Genomic DNA, 20,834 nt, shown 5'->3' on the forward strand with positions numbered 1-20,834 from the left:
TTGCCAAAGCTGGCCAGAACTCGAGACTTCCGTGGAATGCACGAATCCGGCATACTTTCATCAATTTCGCGTGTCTGATGAGGCCACGCGTAGCTATTTCATTGACGACTCGAGCGGATAAGCTTTAACAAGCGAACCGAGCATTGACATGGAAGCTTCGTTATCGCGAGCTACGATAACGCGTTCATAGATGTTGGCGAAGACGCCAGCGTTCGTTGAGTGTACGTCGAGTCTCGCTGGTCCAAGTTGCGATATCGGCAATCCTTTCGTTCGTGTTCTCTTTCTGTAGCAAAATTGATAGAAGAAATTGTAACTCGAAGCTACATGTCCTAAGTGGAATAAAGATAGGTCAATGAATTTTTTAATTTCGCGTAGCTTTCTTATAAAGAGAGAAGCGGCAGGAGATTGTTGCACATAATCACGTACTTAGAAGTAACGTGTTATAATAACAAATATTCGTTGTAAAATTAAACGTTCAACGAAAAGATATCAAATGTAAAATGAAATATTTCGAAGAAAGATCTTAGCTGTAAAATTAGATACACGAGAGTACGATAAATAAAGGTTATTAAGGAAGTAAACAATGGACCTTACGGGCAAAGTTCATGAAAGAAGACCGCGTAAATTGTACGGGCAGCTAATTTTTAAACAAAGCCTTAATTTCGTAGCTTCATAATATCGTTGCTTACCGGTTATTACTCGTCGGGATAATAAATGATTATTACGTCGAGGAGGAGAACTTGGGGGATGGAGTCGAAGCAGGGTCGAAGAAGAATTCTTTGATGTTTTCTCGCTCGACCTGCTTCGAGCGGAGCGACAAATTCTCCGATATTCGAGCGATGAAAAGGTCCTTCTTGTGGGGTTTCTTCATGGTTTTCATTGTAATATGTGCGGATTAGAGTATGCTGAATTAACGCAGAATGATCGATGCTTGTCGCGTTCTTGGAAATAATTTTTTTGTCAATTATACATTTATTAAAGCAAATTAATTCACGTATATAGTTTCTACATGTATAATTAAAAAATGTTTGCGATAAAGGAGACGTTAATTACAGAATTAAAAGAATATTTGTGCACAGCCAAGATGTAACGATTGTTAGTCATCGATAAGATTTTACGCGGTTCGAATTAAGTACGAAGCGTGTAACACGCGAAAGCAACGCGTGCCTCGCTTCGCATAGAGTTAGCAGTGATAAGACCTCTTTATCAAGGTTAAATAGCGTGTAAATGGAAACGGCAAGTTACACAATTAGAGTAGCTTTAGATAAGTATGACGAACGAGAAAATAGAACGAAATAGATGGTTTAAATTTTAAAAATATAAATTCAATGGTTAAAGGAAAACAATGCTCCGTGTTCGCGTAAATATCTGGACCAAAGACATTCGTTTCTTTTCGTACGATACGTTTAGCCATATTTTCATCGAGAAATACACAACGAAAGTAAATAAAGCGTATTTCAGTGTCGCGATATTTGCGAGCGGTAGTGCAAGCGTTATACAAGTTGCTATGGGTCGAAAGAAGCGAAAGAAGACGTCAACGGGCGCAACAAAGGCAGGCGGAAGATCGGATCGAAGGGGAATCGAGATAATTCCATTTCAGTACATCACACACGGCGGAACGGTGTTGAATCGGAAACGGGGAATCCACATCGACGATCGCGATCGTCAGGCGTGCACGGTCGCCGCTTACTTATTTCTTCGCAAATATGCCGGGCTAGCGTTCTCCTGCTTGATGAGTGCGCAAAGAGGATAACGAAGGCCGTAAACCTTTCCAGTGGCTCTGCATGCGATTTCTGATTCGCTTCCACGATCGACTAAACGACCGGGCGACGTCTTATTTGCGCTTTCGCATCCTTTTCGTCTCTTCTCTCTCTGTTCCTTGCATCGTTTTCTTTTTCTTCTTTCTTTCTTGCTCTTCTTGCTCGATGCTCGACACGGTACATTTGTCCTCGACCGTACAATGGTTCACCGCGATTTCCGCGATAGCCGACAGCTTTACGGTCATCTCGTCTCAGAAGAAAACGTATGCTAATTCGTCGACGGGTCTGATTTCTCGCGCTTTAAAGGTCTGAGATAGGACGGTAGCTTTTGATGTGGATCTACGTTATTAAAGTTAAATTATTGCCACTTCTTACACTAACATTAACGTGTTTCCATTTGTATAAGTAATTTCAAGAGTTTCGCAATCATCGCGATGGTAATTAAATTACTCGTATTGCGTAAAATGGCACAGTCTGTCGTCTCTGATTAACAAATCCTTCAATTTCATATTATCAAGATCTTATAACTGGTTTCTTTAAAAATACCTCCTACAGATAATTTCATAATTATTTAATTGTAAGACATTTATCTTTGCACCAAGAGAGAGGATCTGTGCAGCGTTTGCGAAATCGTGCGAAAAATAAACTTGATTAATTAGTTAGATTTATGGGAAAGACTATATATTTTTATATAGCACTCGCTCTGACATCCTTTACAACAAGTATAATCGTGAAACGTTAATAAGCAAATTGCGATATACATACATAAATATTGGACAAATAGAATTTGTTCGTTCGAGAAATAATTTTATTTACGTAAAACGCGTAAAAAAGGCGAAAAGTAAAGTGCTTCCTGACAAGAAGCAGCTGGCTTCGACCAATCTAGAACAAGCACTGCTTAATTCTACCCCGAAGCGAGCGATTTTTATTCACGAGGCGGAGCGCGCTTCCGGTCTGGTCGCGGCTTTCTGTCTGCTGCCGTTTCCGGCAGCGGAGAACAACTCTCCCGGAGGAAATAATTTCATCAAAAAGTCGCGTCGAGCGTGGAAGAAAGCCGCGCTCGGCCATGCTTCTCCAGTTCGCGCAAGCGCGTTTACGCCGCCGTAATTGCCAGAGGCATAATTGCAGTCCCCTTTGTTTCTTCAATTACGCGAGTTTTATAAACGAGCGACGCGAGAGAAACGCGAGGGGACCGTCGAGGAATTTTTATGAAATGGCTTCTGTTCTCGGCGGCGTTGTCATCGTTTGCCCGCGGACTCCGCCTACGCAGCCGCCACCGAAAAACGAGGGTGTCTGTAATTTTCCTCGCGTTTTGCATTTTTTTACAGAGAAATTTTGCAAGCGTAATAGGTTCTGTTCGAAAGTTCGATGTTCCTGATCGAGTTAGAATTATGTCCAATAGGAATGAAATTGGTAATTTTTACTAAAAACACCTCCTTAAAAATACATTCGTAATACTCATTTTACAATTCTGTTACAAATTTTAAACGTTGCGGGCGTCATCGCTCGTAGAAGTAACTTATCTTTCGCAATGCATCAACGTCGACGTAGGTTTTATCGGGTCCTGCGTGCCCTTTGCAAATTATTATCGCTATCATCGAATCTCGGTTGAACGTAACGCTCATTGCGTAGGTGCGATGACGAATTACAACTTCCTAATCTCTATTCAAATCTGCATACTTCATACTTCCGAGCAGGCGCTATACTCGCGGAAGCCACGCTTCGGAAACCTTTTCTTCTCCGGTTCATTTACAATCGTAGCTGACGCAAAATAAATGTTACAAAAGTGACAAATGAACGTTGGAAATACGCGGAGTTAAACTCTATACTGTGTAAGCTTTGAGGGAGTACACGCGGTCATAGTATATCTCTGTAGTCGTTTGAGATCGATCTTTTTTTAAATATTGCATTTATAATAATTGAAAAATAATACGTATATGATATTTTAGCATCCTGTGCTTGCGTAAAAATGATTTAAAGAAAAAAAAAAATTTCGCTGCGGACAGGATTCGAACCTGTGCGGGTAGTACCCAATGGATTTCAAGTCCATCTCCTTAACCGCTCGGACACCGCAGCTCTGTTCTGTGAGTTGTTACATACTATACTAAACGTGAATAGAACGCAAAGAAATGTTTGTAAATATTTTACTACAAATAAAAGATAGATTAACGTAATAGGTGATAATGAAAGAAGATATTAGAAATTACGCATTACGTTGCGTAACAAAGGCAAACAGATTGTATTAAAGTAAGAAATATTGCATAAAGCAAAGAGATAGAAGAAATCTTGTAATGCTTTATAAAGTGAATGTAAGAATCTGAACATTTTTAACAAAATAATACTATCGAAACATTTGATAGCCTAGAAAAATCGGTAATTCTACAAATCTGAAACACTGTAACGCTTTTCGTTACAATTTTCACCAAAATAGTTACTTCTTTGCTTTCGCCACCAATTGAAGAAGGAACCACGAAATCACACGATTGCCAACGTGTTAATTAAGCTTCAATTAATAGAGTCCAGCAAGTTTCTTTCACGACGCCACTGCTACTTGGGTAAGAATTTCAATTAGCCGAGGAAACGATCGAACTAAGACAATTACAAGGGAACAGGGTCGCATTTCCGGGTTTTAACGAATGAACTGCAGATTAATTAAACTCGCTTCTCTCTCTTTCTTTTCTGTAAGGTTCTGAGGAAAGCGGCACATTGCGACCGTATTAACGATAATTGAGTCATCTCACGGTTGTTTAATTGCGATCGTTAACAGAATGATATCGAGCTTCGTGTGTAGCCTTGGTCTTAAAGTGAAAAGGAAAAAGAGAAATTGTGATTTTCACGACCGTTATTCTCGACTCGTGTCGCTCGCAATTAACCATTTTCAAGGATGATAAGAAAGGACACGCAGGAACATCAATGAACGTTTAACTTAACCGTTAATTACCAGATATAGCGACGTTACTCTTTTTAACGTGTCGTATTCGTTGTAACATCTCAGTAATGCTTATATCTTTATTTGCTAATTTATAAAATAACATTAATGTCCACTTACATCGAAGATTTTTTCTAGTTGTTTTGTGAATATTCGTAAAATTTACTGTATATCGTTTCAGTTTTTTTCCCATTTACATTTTAACTCGTATTTAGTCTGATTTCTAATCGAAAATTTCTCGTTCTGTAATCATGGATCGAAGATCGGTCTTTCACTTGTGACATAAAATATCATTTTTATTCTCTTTCGTTTTCACCTCGTTATTCTTCGACATTAATAACATAAATTTTTAACTTAAACAATTAATCTTATCTTTATGGACGTCAAATAATTGAGAACATCGTTAATTTGTAAAAAAGGCCTTTAATTTATAAGACTTCGTTCGATATAACCTGATCTCTTCGCTTATTTACATTTCAGCATCGCGATAACTCCAAAAAAATTACCCACTCTTTCACAAACAAAGTTATATAGCACACGTATACCAAGTTCTTCTTACGTTCCAGCCCCCGATTCTGCAATATCATTGCGCATTCACTTATAACAACATTAAGCTCATTAATATCATCAACAGAAGCAATAAATTTCCTCGTGACCATACTGCAATTCGCCGAGTGAGAAAGTCACGATCCTATTTGTCGTATGACTTTTCCTCGTTCGGAAGGATCGAGGTGAAAAAAGAGGAACTTTTCCTCGTCTCTATCGAAAGCAAGGAAAGACGCAACGAAAACTCGTTTCGGACCTGCATTCAGAAAACCAAGGCCGTGTATTCCCTAGCGACTAGCGGACGAAATATCAAAGGTTTTCGCGGATCATTTTTCATTCCCATAATCGGTCGTCTCATCTCGAGCAGCTCGTGACACTGCACTAACTGACAGTGACGAATCGACAGTTGTTGAGTCAACCCTTGAGACACTGACTGAGACTGGTGTCTCTGTCCCACGCGTTTCGTGACTAATGAAAACGTAGCGTCCTTTCGAATCCGACGAATTGTGCTCTGACTCGATCGAACTTTATTCGCTGTGCCGTGAGAACTTTCAGATCGCTATCAATGGTCAGTCTAGAAATGGAAAGTTTGATCATCGGACTATCGTGCAACGTTTACTCTTGCGAATGATTATGGCTGTATCTACTAAGTAATAGTTATTTCATAGTTTTGGGAAAATTGTGTCGAGGATTGTCTGAGATTGGGAGATTTTGTATTTTTAGTGTAATTTTGTGTCTGTAATTTAGAAAAAAAAAACTTGCTAAGGACAACGAAGAAAAATTAGAAAATTATTAAGAAGGTAAAGAATAGTTATTTCTCCGTGTTGCGTTACGCAACATTAGCTTTATCCTTCCTTTCTCTATTTACGAAACTACAATGGTATTTGTTATTAATATCTATAAGACTTGTAAAACGTCAATAGCATTAGATATACGTCATAATTGCTGAAACGCTTTACACAAATGGTAAATACGCTGTGCCAGTCATTTTATCAATTCACGTCACATGGTGCGTAGATAAGAATGCAAGAATATTAGCATCGATTCATTAGTCACTCGGTCTAGAAGGAATTAAATTGCATAATATCTCTGCATAATTATATTTTTTTTCTTTGTTTAACCTACGCCTTTAGTATTCACTTTCTAAACTTTGAATTTTACTCGGAAAAAGGTCATGGAATGTCAATTTGTTGGCACTATAATTTTTAATTCTCAATTCTTTTAGCACGACTAATCAAAAACAAGGTTAATAAAATCACACGTATACCTATCTAATGGCAGAATCAACGCTATCGTGTTTTCTTTCATTCAATAAGCATTCCAAGCAGTTGCAACTTTTAATTACGTATAGGTAACTGTGAGACCAACTTTCTTTACGGATACGCGAGACCTGGCAATCGGAAACCACGAGCAAGATTCATAATTATGGGAGGGAATTAATGCAATTGCAACTGGTCAGTCACACGCTGACGATTACGTGCGCGCTTAAATGGCGACACGGGAAGTTTCGTTCGGATAAAAACCGTGGCCCTTCACCTGTCTCATAAACGAGCCGAGTGGCTTTCGCGTACCATACTGGTTTTGCACCTTGAGCATTGAAAAATGCACAGCGCGCCCGAGAAATCGGGAAAGTTAGAATTAGGTACATTTTGCACGAAGCGTTCTGCGTCGAACGTGCTTGACATACTTTTCCACGCAAACTTGCCAAACGTGAACCGAGACTTTCAAACATATAATACATCGATCTCTGACAATTTGCGATTAAAGGATTATTTTGTTACTTGATTTTGTCATCTATTTTTATACATTGAAGTTAAATTTCCGAACAGTCAGAAATCACGAAGAATTATCGGGTGTTTGTTTTTGTTAGAGAGAAGAACGAGAAGAACCTATTTTATTCACTTCGCAACTCGATACGATTAATTATAATTTTTATCATAGTTTCTAAACCTAACCTGTTCCATGCTGATAAAGGAACAAAACGATTTTAATTCTACATCCTGTGCTTTTCCTTACATCCCAATTTCCGTACTGACTTATCAGAAACCTGGTCGTTGAACGATCCATGGGAAGTTCAGTCTCGATAATTTTACTCGGCGTAGCGGTAAGCATTCCCCGCGAAGTTTCCGTGCCTCCTCATCCACATAATCTATTCACCTCCGCTATACCTACTTCCATAGCCCGTAGAACGGAAAAAACACTTATACACGAGTACGTGTAGACGTGGTGTATAATAAAAAGAAAAACTGTGGAAGGAAAACGGTTGAAAAAATGCAGCAAGAAGAAGGTAACTTCAATCTCGTTGGAATCCCTCTTCGTTCAGCCGTATCCAATATAGACGTTCCCCGGTAGGAGAGGAGGCAGCGACCGCGCCTCCGCGGAACGGATTTTCGAGTGATCGTCGCGCCGCAAGGTGGAATGCACCTGCTACGCGCGAACGATCTTGGTTCAAAGGTTAAGTAGAAAATGTCGTAGGTAGGCACGCGAGGGGAGCGAGGGGGAGGTGGTAGGAGGTCGGAAAGGGCGAAGACGAGGGCCGCAGGGCAAGAGGAGGCATCGCAGACCGAAGAGGCTACCGCGGCAGAAGCTAAGCGCATATTAAGGAGGCTCGTAAAATTATAAGCATTCCTAAGAATCTGGTAATACGTCGACGCGTGCATTATAGCTGCGTGGTGGATGTGTACACTAGCGTGAGCGCGCGCGTTCGTGAACGTCCCTCAGAGACGCGGAGACTTGACCTCGACACACGAGTATAACGCGTATGCGTGTGGGTGTAATTTATATTAACGATGCTAGAGCGACGTGGCGGCTCTTTGAAGATCCGTGATATCCCGGTGTCGCGGAAAACGTGGTGAGAATACTCTCATCATTCGAGAAAGGTCTCGCGGAAAGACAGCAGAAGAGCGTGCGCCGGCGGCGGCGGCGGCGGACCGTCTCTTGTCGGATCGACGTTGCGGCCCCCCCCAGATATCGCGAATGCAACTATTTGCGACTCTCTTACGCCGAGCCATTAGAATTGAATTGAATAAGCTTTTCCTCGAGGGCCAGCTGAGAACGCCGACGAGACGCCTCTCACTTCGACCTTTTTTTCGCGGACTTGCTGCCGTCTCTATACGCGGCACCGACACGGTCGACTTTTCGAGATCTTGATCGAAGATTTGTAGGTGGTGATCGAGCTTCTTCAACGAGTTCTGGGAAACGGATTGAAATGCGAATTGATTCGTTGAACGGGGAATTTGAACGATTTCCTAATTCATAGATTAAGAAAGGTATTAAGTTTGAGGTTGTAACTTGCAGCGGTGTTATCAATTACCGTGTCACTTTTGATAATTTGAAAATTGATTTCAAAACACTTCGATTAAACTTTTATTTGAAAGAGGACGTTTCATCGTACGAACGTAACTACAATTGACCAATGTAGTTTTAATTTTCCAAATGTAAACAGAACGGCTCAGAACCAAATGCAATAAGAACTAGGGATTCATTGGTTGATAAAATGTTTCAGCTTGGCTGTATTGAAAACAAAATAAGGAAGCTTCCGCGGCTATAGGATCGATGGCCCGTTCTACTCCATCGTAGGCAAATCTTTGAACGAGCGGATCGCGATTCACGTCCGTGGAAATTAATTGCTCGTCGTGGCGGTAACATTGACGAAGCGCAAGGGACGCTAGAATAGTTCCCAGAACCACGGAAGCCACGCGACTGTTCTTCCAGTAAACTGGTTTATTGTTATTTACGGTCGCCGACCGGACGCCATTAATCGCCGCAGGTGACTATTGTAGCAGCTGCTTCTCGTTACGTTTTGTCCGCCAGCAAAGACTTCGGGGCCTGCACGATAGATCCGCCATTTTCCAGACGAATTTGTTAAGAGAAATTTATGCGTTCATTGTGATCGTCCACTTTGCGTCGACTCGGCAATTGCTTCCGATTGTTTAGCCAATTGGAAGCGATATTTAGTATACTCGATCCGATCACCGTAACCTGATATTTTCATGAATTATCGATCGAAGAATGCGAAACGTTAACGTTACACGGAGTTCTTTGTTCCGTCTTATATTATTAGTTAATGCATTAAATGCTGCTTATATCAATAAACTGATCGCACATCAGCCATTTTCTTTGGTATTCGAAGGAAAAGGGAAGGAACGTTAATATCGAGATTAAGGTGGAACACGAATGCGATTAAGACTTTTTAGAGCTGAAATGTAAGGCGATTGGTGTTAAAGACTTATTTCAAGCACTTTGAAGAATAATCTCGAATACAGTAATAACCGAATAGCACGTGTTCCACGATAACATCGGTGCAGCTGTGGATAGGAGAGCAGATTTGCGTGTCAAGATCAAACGGGAGGTTAGAATCAGAAGAACACGTTAATCACGTTTAACATCAAACACTAGGAAGGAACGGGGAAACAGCGCTATCCTTGATGGTAATTCATCACGCTGGATGACCCGTAGGATTACAGCGAAATGCACCAGAATCGGACCGCAAGCAGCTGTCCTTTTCATTCAACTAGTTGGCTTTGAGCTAGATTTACGGCGAAAATTTCTGCTTCTAACGTCGGACGCGGTTTACCTCTGCGAACGATCAATTTGTAAGATACAGTGTGATCGTATTTAATCGTGAAATGTACCCCAAGTGCGTTTAATTGCAGTAGCGTTGAATGGTCGATTAAATACTAAGTTTTTAACCTGCTAACTGGATCGTCTACTAATTAGAAGTTTCTATAGTCATGAAATTAGAAGCTAATCGAGCAGTTTAACATAGACGGATTTTAATTCTTGCCGAATACGAGTTAAACGCGATACGATTTATTTTTAACAGAACGAAACACAACCAGTGACCATCGTATTTTTGATTATTTACGTTCTAAAAATTCCATCAAATGTCGCAAATCGTTCGAAAGTTTTAAAACACAATGGAACTTTCTCAAACGCGACTCAACGTCCATCCGCGTCTTACTTTCGTAACGCGCGTTCCTTATCGAAGTTAATTCTTCCATAACCACGAGAAACGTGCAACCTTTTCACCGTGCTTTCGAGGAAAAAGTCGAAACAAAAGACACGCAGGCGTGTCGACAGCGCGGTAAGACGGAAGTCCTGGCACGTCCGTTGAGAAGGACGAGCAACACGGAGAAGTAACACGTCACGCGGATGCGATACGATGCTGTTTGGCGTTGGCAGATCGCGGAATTGCCGGGATGTGCGACAATTATCGGTACGGAATCGCCATATCTCACGCGTACCAGGCCAGGTTGTTTGCTCACGGTTGTGTGCACGCGCGTTTCTATACGCGTCCGCGCGAACTCGTGTCACAGCTCGGGGCAAGGTGTGCTGCAACGTTACATTCCTTGCCGCTGTTCCGTTTTTAGTCTAGGAACGCCATTCTTTGCGACACGCGCTAAAGGGGGCTACGCTCCGTGCCACTGCGTTCACCGGCCACCTCTGTTTTCTGAGGATCGCATTCCGATCGCCGTTGCCTCCTCGCTCTGACCACGTACGAACGATTGATCCTTCGATCGATACCTAACTCGATATTCGAGATTCAGCATCCTGTTTCGATCATCCTTTCTCTTTCGTTTTTACGATTGTCCAACTCATCTTCTCGAATATGACGCGTTGAATTTATCGTCCTTCTATTAACGTTTTAATTCTTCTCTTTTTATACAACTTACGTAATAAACGTTATTTATTATTTATCGTCTTGAGAAAATATAACAGGCGAATCTTAATGTTTGCGATGATGTTACAAGTAGAGTTACCAGTTTCTTAACGAAGTAAATTATCGAGTAGCGTAATCTTCGTTTAACATCGAACTTTCTTCGCTGTTCACGATGTACATAGTAGGTAATCTCGTTTTTCTTTGATCAAACCAATTATCATCTCATGAAAATCGCGCAGAAAGATTCCAGAACCGTGGCATCGACGTATCTCAATTCCCATTGACCGGTTAAACCTACTTCGTTCTACGGAATCTCCGTGTGACAGTAAGAGCGACCGGTCTCGCTCGTGGCTTGTACTCGCCGGTTTCTTAGCTCTACGTAGCCGTTTCCAGAAGTCGGTGTAATAAGAGTCCTCGCTGCATTCGAGACGAATCCGATCGTCCTCGATACGTAGCTGCATCGCGGCTAGCGCAATACCGGTACAACGACAGAAAAAAGAAACGGTAGAGAAAGAGAGTGGAAAGAAAGAATTAGAAAAAGAAAGAGAACGAAGGGAATCATCGAGATGTATCGTATGAGATAGAGAGGTTGCGCACGTAACGCGGGGAAGACTCGAGAATCCGAAGGCGGTCTGCGTGTTCAATATTAATCGAATCGTCGTGCAAAGGATCGCATTCTCGCGAGCAATCTGGTTGGACCACGTAACGAACGACAGGTATTCGAGTATCGCGATGAGAGTCGGCAGAATTATTTTCGAAAGGGGATCGCGCCGCGCGATCTTTCTTTCGATGCGTCACACGATTGGTTGGCAATCGATCGACCCGCTTCTCTAACTGGTACAAGCGCATCCCGCGAACGACAGAGATAATCGTTCGACCTTATTTTCATGCCATCGCGCGGATCGGTTCGATACAAGGTGACCGGTTATGCTTCTTGGCGAAGAAAACGCAAGGGGTGCAATCTGGAGGGCATTATATGGGTTATGGCGCGGTATAACGACCAGACTGTGGATTGGACGTTTGTATTCGATACGTTTCGTTCGTTTATCGCTTTGGTTACCTAACGAGTGTATAAAAGCGAAAGAATCGATGGCGATTGATCTGATAGAATCTATAGAATCTCTATAGAATCTGATAGAATGATATGAACGAAGTAATTGAAATTGCGTTTCGTTAGGGTTTTGAATTTAGGAATTTTTCTCATTCAAATTTTAATGGCAATATGCTGCGTATTTTACGGATGATTCTGTTCGTTCGTAATGTTACAATTACACACGTATACGTATACGATACCAAAAGTTTCTTCGTTACGAAAGTATTAGTATTCATCAGGATGAAAACGTGTAAAGGGATGCCTGAAGGAAGCAACGAAGGCGGCGCATATTCCTCTTCCGCCTAGCTTAACGTCAGCGAGGTCTCGCTTTTGCGGACAAACGGAAATTGTTCGTGCAGCTCAGCCGCAAAAATAAAGGAATCACGGTAAAACGTCGAGGCGAGCGATCCCCGTAGAAAAGCACGCGCGCTGACTCGCGGAGGACATTCGTCGGATTCCTAGAGTATCTCGGCCACTACTTGATGCGATGAAATGCCAGCGAGGAATTCATATATCGCGCACTAGTCATAAGGAAACGAAAGGTTTCGCGTGTCACCCGTATAATCGTCGTGCGTGCATTTCATCGACGAATAAGGAAACAATTAGACGAACGATGGAACGCGGCGTGAGCCAGCAAACGCACAAAGTTTCAGATACTACTGGTTCGTTGAAATCTGTCATTGTATGTATCTTATAATCGTCTTGTAGCCGAGTTGTAAAATGAAGTTATTAGAATGGTTACCGTGCGTACTGCGTTGACCTTATGCAGTTTTATAGAATTCTAAGAAGCGTAGAAGAAAATTAATGAATTTCCGCAGTTGTTCGATGAAATATTACGAAGTAACCGTGCGCAACCGGTAGCTACAAGAGGCAGTTGAAGGTATCCTTTAAGCGTTCTTTTACCAAGTTCCACGTTTCATTTTCGTAGTATTACATTTTTTGTAGTCATACGAAATTTAAAGCCAGTCTTCGAATTTTGTCTCTACATTCTCAATGGCGTCGTTATTTCTACAAAGTGAAACTCAGGGATCAGTTTGGGAATTCTACGAGGTGTTCGATCGGGGCGGAGTTTCGTCGGTTTAAGAGTTTCAATGGCCCGAGCTGAGGCGCCGAAATTAGTCAAGTTAACGGAATATTTTTCGAAGCGTGGAAATGCGATGGTTCCGCCTGTCATTCCCTCGAATAGTACGATCTAAATTGCCAAGACAAGTATATAGCGGAGGATTTTGCTGGAATATTGCGAAATGTCTGGAACAAAATAATTATTCGTTACCGTGAAAGCCGAAGTAAAAGTACCGTCTACGAAAGCAAGTACGGTATCTTCGTGAATACTTATTCAATTTTTTCTTCCTTTAATATCGACGTAAATAGGTATGAATTTAAGTACGAAATCATTTTAATTTATTCTTTTAATTACGAGACGCGTTCTTTTTATAAAAACAGCGCGGCGACTTTAATAACACGATTTATTTTATCGAAACCACTTTTAAAACAGGCGTAAGTGCTTTCAATTAGCCATAGAAATTTCACCGCATCAAGTTAACAACAACCAGACCTACAAACGATACATTCATTCGATCTGAAAATTATTTCTATCCTCAACGTTCGTAATGCCAATATATGGGATAGTGTTCTTTAAGCGCGCCTTAAAAGTATTTAATGGACCGAGCTCAATATTCATGCAAATTCCATGCTGCATATTCATGTATATACCATACATATAAGAAGAGGAAAATAAACTGCGTACCGAAATTGTAAAATCATCTCCTTACAAAACAATCTTCGACAATTAATTATCCAGGCTCGTCTAATCTATAACATAAACTTGGTTCCTTTCAAAAGTCTACCATCTGCCTTCGTCATATCGTCTTATTTTCTACAAATTTCATATTTAATTAATAATTTAATTGCAAGACGTTCCAATTGTTCAGAAATTAAAAGCTAAAATTTCGTTTCACCGGAAGCGTAGCGAGACGGCACAGGAGCCGCTTAATTCTCAGCACAATCCTTACGGGTCACAGCTTCATCGCTGCGCGCATTCAGCCTCCTCCCTCGCCGACAAAACAGAAGAACAAGTCTCCGATAAAGTGCATTAAGTTATGCATCTCGGTTATGGCCGGCGGGCGGCGGCACGGCGTTACGCCGCGAATGTAAAGAGCGGCTCTTTATTGGACAACTATTGGTCGGCGCGAACTTCGAACGAGCCGGCGGACGGTACATAGTAATAAGTTGGTAAAGGGTCCGGCGGTCGGTAGCGGACAGCCAGCCAGAGCATAACCTTTAGTACGTCGCTGCGGTAGGTAGCAGAAGTTATTGGTGACCGTATCGGATCGGCTCTGATAACAGGACACTAAAGGCCTCGTCTGTCCGGTATCTCTCGGGGGTCCCATGGCTTTTAACGCGCCTATTCCACCCCTTCCACTCTGCAGTCCACAGTGGCCTGGATAGCTCATCGTCCACGAGAAAATTTCCCAGACGCACAGATCCATCGGTTGCCACGCCACTGCCACGATCCACGAATACGTTTTCATTTATATCGCGATACCGTAATATTACTCAAGGATATCTGGCTGGCACGATACTTACCAAGGGGGAGGAACATTAAATGGATAACGACGCGCGATTCTTTTTTTGTGGATGGAAGAGGACTTATCGAGGAGAGCTGCTCGGTTGCTTCTCTGCGTCTCACGAATATGTTTTAAGCTTTGATCGTGGTGCGAGGCTGATGGTGGCGGATCGAAGAGGTGGTCGATGCACGACGAGTCAATGAAAGTATCGAGAATGCTCGATTGCAGCCTGCAATTCGAAGAATCGAATCCTGTTACGAATGCTGGGAAACGTGGATGAGTATATCGCGTGATAAAAAATGTAAGATTCTGAGAAGTTGACGTGTACCGAGGGAAAAAGAAGTTTAATTGGAAACCATTGGAAATTCGCAAACCATTTCTAATCTCTGGAAAAATGAGGGAGAGTAAGATACGTATTCACTCGCGTGCATATGTATATATTCTCGTAGTACGCGATCTACAATCCGGTAAAAAAATGAACTCGAGGAGACGACAGGAGAAATCCCGTCCATTAAAGGGAATCCAGAAACGTACTGCACCAACTACGAGTTCGTAAATCACGGGAATCTAATAAGGATCGCAGAGTATTTCCGAGCGATGGATCGCCGTGAATCATCGCTCGATACACATTCCCGCGAGCCTTTCCATTTAATTGAGACAGCCGGATCGCAAGCGGCGCGTGGCGCGAAACTTCAAAGCGAAGCAGGCTGTACGCTTCCGTTTCCATCGTGGATGTCCATCGATTAATTAGAAGACTCTTAGAAGGCTCTAAGGTGAGAATATGATAAAAATGACGGGTTATTAAGGCCAGAGAGTTCCTCGACACCCGGAGACTGGAATGCCGCTCTATTTATCGCTTTTACGATTATGTTGCCGCGAAATTCATAGCGTCGGCTCGCACGCGCAATTTACGCGGCCTGAAAATAAGAGGTCGAGCTCTCGGGGTGGAATGCGTTGAAGTCCAGCCATCGTTGGGTGACGCGTGGAATCGCGGCCGCCGCGTGTTCCCGCCACTGACGCGTTAGTTGTCGCCGCCATTATCGTTCTCGCCGATATTAATGTCGACGAAAAACGCGCGGATTACGGCCGTGTCGCGTGACAGATCGGGATATTCCGATATCGAGGTCACGATCCTCTTGCACTATGAAAATAACGATATTAACGAAATTTTATACGTTGCGAGTTACGAGCGTCAGTGCTAATTAATTAATTAATAGTTTTACACGACAGTGACGAGGTAACGTTCGCAGAAAAGTCACATTTCACGAAATACAACGTATCGTTAATCTGTTCTTCGTAATTCTTACGTTACGGAGATAGTTTGCAGAATGTTATCGTTACTGAAATATTTCGCTATAATTTCCATTTGTGGAAATTTTGTTCGCTACGATTCTCCATTGTTTGAAAAATTTATTTGAAGCCAACCCATCTACATTTTACTTCGATTGCTAAAAAATTCCCTTGAAAGGAGCACGGTATGAACTTGCGAATCCCAATAACCGCTTCATGCAGCATCCTGGTATTGGAATGGCGGTCGGCTTACTTTCCCGTGTTCCCAAAGTAGTTGGAATCGATGAGAAAGGAAGAGGGAGGATGAGGGCCGATCTCGTTGTAATTTGTCGGGCGAACGAGGGATCGCTCCATCGTCCACCTGGCTGGTTTGCTAATGAACTAAATTTAACTAAAGGGAACTCGTTCACCGGCGCCTTATCAATAGTCGTAATCCAGCGGCGCGGTCGAGATCTGTGGACTCTCATCTCCGTGGAAGATAGGAGAATCGTGTCGACGAATGGCCGTGTCCGGCAAACAAATTGCAAGATGCTCCGTGGTAGCTTGTTACCGACCCCGCCTCCCTCATCCCCTTTTCGTTGCTGATCGTCGTTTCGCTCGTTTTTCGCGACCGAGACGCGCCTTTTCATCCCTTTTTCGGTCGAGGTCCATTCTTTTTCGTATCGCCGCTTGTTCCTACCGTTCACCTTCGCTATTCGCCTTTGTCGAACAGAGAGTGACGCAGTTCCTCTCTCCGGTCTGAATTGATGTGGGAATCGGCCTGACGGACATCCAGTCATTCGTTTCGCCCGCGATCGATGAGGGTTGTCTGGTTTTACACGGTTTTCAGGAGCCGCCACGGTGTCGTCGCCATTGATCGACAAATTTTCAAATGGTTCGATGGCTCGTCACGGAATCTATCGCGAGATATCCGCTTTAAACGTTAGAGCGCCACCTTATTGAACTAGGATATGAGCTCCGGTAGAAATGGATTTTGATAATACAACGTTCGATCTTTAATCACGATGATAAAACGGAGAATGTCTGATCAAATTGAATTTGATTTTCATGAAACCTCTATAAACCTTTTTATCGAAACATGCTGATGTTGCTTAACGAACTACATGCAATCACACATAAATCGGTACCGTTCACATACACCTTTCGGAAACGCCACATTTTTCTTTACCGTCCGTTCATCCCATTAGACCGTGCAAGTTGTACGACCAACAACGAGCCCGATCGAAAAAAGAACAACGATCGTGGAACGTTCTGTCTAAGCGAACAACGAATTATCGACACGATTAATCCCCCACAGAACTGGCAAAAACTAGTCCCCAGAGAGAAAGGCCTGCAGATACTTTCGACGCAGAAACAAACGCAAGAACACCGACGAGCAATGATCGCTGGGCTCTGTACACAACCGTGACCACAGTCGTATTCTCTCTGGATTCGCGGTGGAACATAAATCCAAATCAACGTCCGGAATCATCGAGGGTATTAAGCATTTTAATGGGGGTTGCAGGATGCAGAGGAAGTCTTTCTGTAGCGGACAGAGAAACCGAACACTGCAGGAAAGTGGAGAGAAGGAATTGCGATGGTGAACGGAAGAAGAAGAAGAAGAAGAGGAGAAGGAGGAGGAGGAGGAGGAGGAAGGAGAAGAAGGAGGAGAAGGAGACGATACGGAGATTCAGAGATCTATAAGACAAAAGAGGAAACAAATAAAGACGCGGTCTTAGGTTCGTGAAGTGACTCGACACCGGTGGTGCAGCAAAGGAGGGGATGAAAGAGAGGGGAAGGAAAGGAGGAGAGGAGGAACAGGCGCTCGCGCTTTGGAATGCTTTGAGAGACCGCGAGCAGCTCTCTCTGGGGCTAGAGCTGCTCGTTGGCTGCGAGGATGTCGAGGACGTGGACCGTTTCGAGGGAAGCCAGCGCTGCCTCGGGCGAAAGAGAAAAAGCAAAAGAGGAAGAGTCGGCCGTCGCGGACAGGCTTGCTTCGATTAATTACCACATTGTCGTCTGACCGATGCTAGATGCTTAGCCGTGGTAATCTATGGAAGATTCGAACCGCGCCTTTGGTTTAATCCCTGCCGTACTTTTGTTGCTTTTTCGGTGTCGTTCTCCGTGCACCCTTCTGTGTTTCACGAATTATCAGCTGCTTTAATTGAATCGGTGTAAAGAGTGGTCTTTAGGAGAAAGGGGTTTCGGAGGGAATGATACGCGCAGGTTCTTATTCGAACCTTCTCGCCTTTGGGATTAGAGGATGCGTATTAAAAATTACCCTCTTTCCAATTTTCACATACTTTTACCAATTTTCTCAAAGATCGACCTTCGGTTGTCGTCCTATGTCATTCATCTATTGCTTTAAAAAATCCATTGCTCGATCCTGCTTCAAAGATCAACTATCTCAAATTCAATATCTTGGCCCGCCGAACGTATCCTCGTCGTGATGATCAATTTCCTAAAACTACCTGATTCTCAAATTTCTGGAAAACGTAAATCATACGAACAGTAGTTGACGAAACGTTGTAGAAGACGAAGAGGAAGCGACTACCGTGTACCTCCGGACTCGTCGCTCAAGTTCATGATCAATTGCGCGTTCCCCGAATACCGGCGGTCATCGTTCGACGTCGCTCGACTGCACCGCAAGTTTTCGCTGTTTCAGGATCACGCCGGTGATCTACTAGCCCGTGGAATGTCGAACCGCGGTTTATTATAGTAGATAATGATAACATCTCGGAGGCGTAGCTGCGTTGGCGCGAATTTCGCGTCGCGCCATAGAGAGTGTGGCTTTCCTCTCGACCCACGCGTGCCCCGGCAGCCGCCATCAGTCACAGCATACATCAGCGTCAGCTTATTTTCGTGCGTTGCTACCCACCGCTGATGTATGAACGTAATTGGTTAGGCGGAGTACGCGGCCCGCACCTATCCTCGATATACACGCGAAAACGTTGCCTGTCAACGAGACGAGAGCGAGAGGAGTCGCCTGGAGACGACAAACTGATTGGAGGGACGAGAAACGTGGCCCGAACACCCCTAGGACTTCGTTGGGTACGAGGATATCGCATGTTTATTTCGAGGGACAAGTCCAACGAATGAAGTTTCCAAAGTCTCGTTTTTCGCCTGACAAATAATGCTTTCTAGCTTCGAAGCATGCCGAGTATCAGGAACCAAAGGGTGGGTGTTGTAGTTCTCTTTGGGGAGGGAGGAGGATTTTAGAAAAGGAATAAGGATTCACGAAGAGAATAAATATTTTCATTAAAGTTGTTTATAGTTGTTCGATATGCGGCAATGTAGCAAATACTATCGTTCTCTTTTCTTCGAGTCTTCGCGTTAAATTATGACTTGAAAAGTTACCAGATATTTTAGAAACTCGAGAAACGTTCGTTATTTTTTATTACAGGGGACGCCTTATATGCGACAAACAACTTTTTGCGAAGGTTCAAGGTTTTAGGAATAATCATGTTTCGAAGAATCGAATATAAGCGAGGATCCTGGCAGAGTTGGCATAACCTAGAAGAACTGGACCACGCAGGTCTCTCGGTCGATTTGCCAGGGTTAAACTTATACTTAACATAGTGCGCGCGTCCATTTGTCGGCCGGTCTCATTCGCACTGGGTCTCTCGCAACAGTAATGGCTACCACGACGCATACGCAACTGCAATTGCGTGTATCGTGCCGTCGAATGATGAGGATCGGGTATGCGTTCGCGTAGCATGACCGTGCATACATCTTCTCGGGCGATTGCGATCGTTCATTAGTGGGTCTGAGGCTGTAATTCATTGTACAAACCGTCGTTTATGGCGGCGAGTTAAACGTTCCTACGCGTCAGGCCTCGCTAACCGCCGTTTCATCAACTATAATTTCTTTGCGTTTAGCGTATATTTTTGCTAGGCAAGAGAAGATTGATAAGTCTATGATGCGCGTTTTAAGACGATTCTCTGGGATGACATTAGGACGGTCTGTCGTATTTGCTCGATTTACGTCATTCGAAAAAAGAATTTTGGTATCTAATAATAATCGTCTAATTTTTCTTGTAGTAGCTTATATCGTACACGGTACATACCTCGCCTATGATTATATTTGCTTCTTTCACTGTATAAATCAATATGAAACCTAATCCTTAAAGGAAGAAACGGTAGACTGTACTTTCGATTAATTTATCGTACTTCGTTACAAAAATCAATTGACGTAATTACCATCTAATTATCAGGCAACATTCGCAACAAAACTCACACATACGCTAAAGATCGAAATTTAATCCGACGATGAATTACCTCGGACTAAACTCAACTCGGCGATAAACTGCAACTTAGCCGTCACAGTTTCAAGGAGAACGACTTTAAGCCGCAATTGCTATCAACACCGTTGTCTATGATCCTCTTTGCCACATATCGGTCCTATCTTCGAACAACCTGCGCAAACAATTTAATACCGCTGCTTAATCTCACTGCAACGCCATAAAATTATTTTCTAAGGCCATAAACAAGCATCAAAACAAGAATAACGTGTTCCTTATCGTGAGGGAATTCGACTGTTATTTAGTGGACACCAATCACGGTGCTTTCACGATTCGGCTTATAACTCATGCGTACCCATCTGCCTGGCAGATTTATTCGCGATAGTTGGCGCAACAATAATAATAATGGCTACCGGCTACGTGTGCGCGACTGCGATCGCGCGTCCTTTATCATCGCGTCGAGATGGCATGCATCTCTTGCTCGCTAAAGCGTGGTTTCTTGGATCATTACGATCGTGTTCGGCACGATCTCGAGGATCGATGTAGGTACCGGCGGCACACGGCCCGCGCCGTCAGATAGGACACTAGCTATAATGAATATCGGCTGGACTGCGTGCGAGTCTCCTCGATTTATCTTGCTACTAATATACCCGCGTCTCTGCAGCCAGAATTCATTTATTCGCTTGGATTGCGCGTATCTCGAAATTGAAATTATAGAATAGCGGCGGAGCGATTGAAAATTATATAAAGAATGCTTTTAGTTTTATT

At 43.0% G+C, this 20,834-nt stretch overlaps 3 protein-coding genes and 1 non-coding gene across 5 annotated transcripts in view; 3 read left to right on the plus strand and 1 right to left on the minus strand.

Annotated features, from left to right (window-relative positions):
• Ef-1a-f1 (translation elongation factor eEF-1 alpha chain) overlaps positions 1-20,834 on the plus strand; it is a 236,339-nt gene that overhangs the window by 66,576 nt on the left and 148,929 nt on the right. The window lies entirely within an intron of this gene.
• Positions 1-20,834, plus strand: part of Ada2a (Transcriptional adapter 2A) — a 330,348-nt gene that overhangs the window by 64,845 nt on the left and 244,669 nt on the right. The window lies entirely within an intron of this gene.
• The window catches only part of Vg (transcription factor vestigial), a 79,967-nt gene that overhangs the window by 33,711 nt on the left and 25,422 nt on the right, over positions 1-20,834 (plus strand). The window lies entirely within an intron of this gene.
• Trnas-uga (transfer RNA serine (anticodon UGA)) lies at positions 3,755-3,836 on the minus strand. The gene has a single exon. It is a non-coding gene; the product is annotated as a tRNA-Ser (tRNA).

Source organism: Bombus fervidus, chromosome 16 (assembly GCF_041682495.2).
Source record: "Bombus fervidus isolate BK054 chromosome 16, iyBomFerv1, whole genome shotgun sequence".
Lineage (NCBI taxonomy): Eukaryota > Metazoa > Arthropoda > Insecta > Hymenoptera > Apidae > Bombus > Bombus fervidus.